Source organism: Euprymna scolopes, chromosome 1, assembly GCF_053919585.1.
Source record: "Euprymna scolopes isolate OS-2025 chromosome 1, ASM5391958v1, whole genome shotgun sequence".
Lineage (NCBI taxonomy): Eukaryota > Metazoa > Mollusca > Cephalopoda > Sepiida > Sepiolidae > Euprymna > Euprymna scolopes.
In genome coordinates, this window is record NC_136482.1 from 154,580,748 (window position 1) to 154,584,934 (window position 4,187).

The following is a 4,187-nucleotide window of genomic DNA, read 5'->3' on the forward strand; positions in this document are numbered from 1 at the left end:
TTTCATATTTAAATATTTCGCCCGTCATTTATTAAAGATACATTTTTGATAATATATGAATATTAAACTATAAGTTAAAAATAAAAGCAGGACCCCTACATTTTTACAGTGTCTATTTCTTAGATAACGCCTTTTTGACTGAAGTGGAACAATAAAATTGTCGCTATAAAAAAGACGACATAGTTCCATTTCCGTTGGATGAAACCCGGTTTTCTTTTCTTTTTTATTTTTGTAGCATACCATCTACTAGTTGGCCAGTTGTGAACAAATTCCAAGAGCGATGAGCCTTTTAACATGTCTAAAAGTGACACAATGTTCAACGAGCAAGATCGGAGATGCGCCACTATACAACTCATCTTTCTACCGATCCATGTTATGATGAAAGGACCATTTTCAGACCACAGTTATGGTCTTTAGTGTGGTTTCTAGTAGAAAAGTAAAGGACCAGTTATTAAAACTGGGGAAAAAGGACAATATATTCTCGTAAAAAACATAAATTTATAACTTAAAATATTGCAGCATTGAGAATTTCTTTAAAATTCAATTTGTAACATTATATAATCAATTTTTAATGCTGCAATATTTTAAGTTATTAATTTATTATATTCATTTACTAACATATCTTGTCCTTTTCCTTTCCAGTCTTAACAATTAGCCCTTTATTTTTCCATGTTTAAGCTTAACCATATTACTTTTCATGCTCGCATTTTTCCATTGTAGTACACACACACACACACACACACACATATATATATATATATATATATATATATATATATATATATATATTGAGGATAAAGATTAATAATTACGTTAGGTAAACAATGATGTTATGTCTACTTCTTAAATCAAAAAAGCTAATTCTAATTTCATGTACTATACATGTACAATATTTTATTAATAGTGATATTTATTCCTAAGTTTATTTAAAAAAAAAAATTAATTAATTCTTGATAAAGTTAATAATGATGATAATATTAATGATAAAAATAAGGACAACAACATGCCTATATATATATATATATATATATATATATATATATATATATATATATATATATATATATATATATATATATATATATATAGGCATGTTGTTGTCCTTCTATAAGGTCTGACGAGGCTGTTAGATCATAAGCATGGTCCAACATCTGAAACATATGTAACCAAACAGATAAAACGGTAATAAAAAAATAAAACATATTTTCTCTGCAATAGTATTGAACACTCTCTTCAGGTTTTTACTAATTACCAGTTTTACCATATATATATATATATATATATATATATATATATATATATATATATATATATATATATATAGTGACAAACATAAAACAATTATTGACATGCCGTTCACCTTATAGGTATAATAAAAAAAAATTGCTTCCAAATAGTTTTTCTTTTTAAATATAAATCTCTTTCTTCAAAATTTAACTTATCAATTTGTTTATATTACATAATATTCATCCAATTTAAAAATTCTTTTCATTATCAATACACAATTTACATGAAAAACTTTTCTTGTTTCCAACTATTTTCAGATTCATTCACCTTACTACAAAAATGCTAGGTTCATTTTGTGTGTCTTACCCTATCCCCATCCCATTTATACTGCTGAGGAGACTATGTTCAATAACACATTCATTGTCAATCATTGTTAATATTAATAAAATGAATATCGTTTCCGAAACGATCTTACACTCAATTTAATTTTTTTTAACTTATTCATAATTTACAATTATTAATCATTATCCTCAATATTAATATAGCTCTAGGATAAATATACCTATTGAGCTAAGTATATATCTGCAGTACTATGAGCACTGTTCTTTTAAAGTATTAAGACATTAAATTAAACTTTACTCTTATTGACTAATGGTCTAATTCCCCACCTCTCTCTCTCTATATATATATATATATATATATATATATATGTATATATAAAGTAGTAGCGTTCGTGTGTGTGTCTGTGTGTACAACTACCAATGACCAAATAAATATAAAGGCCACGTGTGTGTGTGTGTACACTTTTCCTTGTGATGAAATATTATTAATGCCCATGTTATGATACTTCTGTCATCGGAGACATTACATCCTATATGTACATTCAATATATAGGATTCTTAAAACTACTTTTACATTACTGAGTTACGGTCATTAACATATCACATTAAATGAAATCTATTTAAATAATTACCTCGATGACATTACTTATTCTACATAATAGCTTTGTTTCAACTGTACTAATTAAAACATTTTTCATTATTTAGTTTATTTAAATTTAAAGTTATATTTGATTTAGCTTATTATATCTGAAATCTGAAACCGTTTTATTTTCAAATCAAAAACCAGAAAACCAAAAGGGGAAATAACTGTGGTAGTTTAATTGAAAAATTACGTTATTAAATATTTCCTGTTTTTGTTTTCATTTCGGTCGGTCGGACGGTCGGTCGGACGGTCGGTCGGTCTTTCGGTCTGTCCGTAACACTTTTGTGCTTTGCTTTTTTGGTTAAGATCAAAGGTTTGTTGTTAATAGATGTTGTTCTTAGCTTTTTAAGATTTTCTTGGCCTTTTGGCCAAGATCAAAGTGTAGTATCTATTCCGGCAGATACTGCAAGCAAAGACCATATGTGAGGGTAATCCCACATATAAGACCTTGGTCAATGTAGGGGCAACCCTTCATACAAATTGTCTCCTTCACTCCTCACATTAAAAATCGGCCTTGTGCCTAATTTACTCGGTGGGGGGCAAATAAATAACAATCTCACATATAAGACCTTGGTCAATGTAGAGGCAACCCTTCATACCAAATGTCACTATCCAGCTCGCCTACACCCCGGGGAGTTTTCCCCCATTTCCCCTTCACTCCTCACATTAAAAATCGGCCTTGTGCCTAATTTGCTCGATGGGGGTGCAAATAAATACCCCCTTTTCTTAGTCTTTTGGCCAAGATCAAAGTGTAGTATCTGTTCTTACTACATGCTGTACTTATTGTGATATAAAGTGGAGGATCACTTTTCTGTATAAATTTAATGTAAAATGATCACCCACTTTACAACCAGTCAGTCTCAAAGTCATTCAAGTCATTCTCCAGATCATTCAAATTGTTTTTGAAGGATTCCAGTTATTTTGTAAGCATTCAAGTCACTCTTAACGTCATTCAATTCATCCTTAAGTTCATTTAAGTCATTCTAAGTCATTTATTTTTTATTTATTTAAGTTATTTCAGCCCATTTTTCGGTCATTTTAGTTTATCTTTAAGAATTTCATGTCAATCCTACATTCACAAATTCATTCATTACACGAGAGCATGCGACTAATGGCTATCGGCCTTGTTATTTTTAATTCGGAGGAAATTTTTTCGCTTATTCTTAATTTTTAAGTAACCTTTTTTATTTGTTAGAGAAAAATAAAACTAATGTCCTCATTAACTTGCATCCTCACAAGGGAAGAGTTAATCAGATACACATCATCCCCTGCTCTTTTTCTTTTTTTTTGTTTATAAAATTTTATCGGTGTTGCCCAGGATTTATTATAATAATTATAATGTGTTTAATTGTCTGCGAAACAGATTTTCTTTATAATTTATTTAATATCTTAAATTAAAAATGGTCAATTTTTACGACGTGACCCAGCGTCTAGAAAAAAAAAATGGTCAATGTAAAGTTTCTTTCCAACTCCTCAAAAAAAACTTGAAAATGACGACTTTTAATGGTTTTCGATGGTGCTGAAAACGAATATCACATTTAAATTTGGGGCAGATAAGTGGTTTTCATTATATAAAAAAATACTTTTTCAAAAAGTGGGAGATCACTTTCCTATATACATTTAACGTAAAATGGGCACCCTTTTCTAACCACCTAATAATTTCTTCATATCATAAAACAAATTTAACTGTGATATTCGTTTACAGCACAACCGAAAACCGGCGCTGTTTTTTACTAAGAGATTCGTTTATTTTTTCATAATTTAGGACGTAAATAATGCTATCATAATGCTATATTGCATGAGCGGTTTACAAAAATATTGTTTTTTTCAGGTGGGTATTCGATTATAGAATTTGTATAGTTTTTAACAGGTGCTTCTGTAGTTTACTTAACCGCCTCCTAATGTAAACAGAATTTTTGTGAAATGTTAAACTGCAGAGGCACCTGTTAACAACTATATAAGTTCTATAACGAAAA

At 29.2% G+C, this 4,187-nt stretch overlaps 1 pseudogene; it reads left to right on the top strand.

The window, feature by feature from the left end:
* Window positions 1-2,929: 2,929 nt before the first annotated feature.
* Window positions 2,930-3,055, top strand: LOC145284873 (U2 spliceosomal RNA; annotated as a pseudogene).
* The last annotated feature ends 1,132 nt before the right edge of the window (window positions 3,056-4,187 follow it).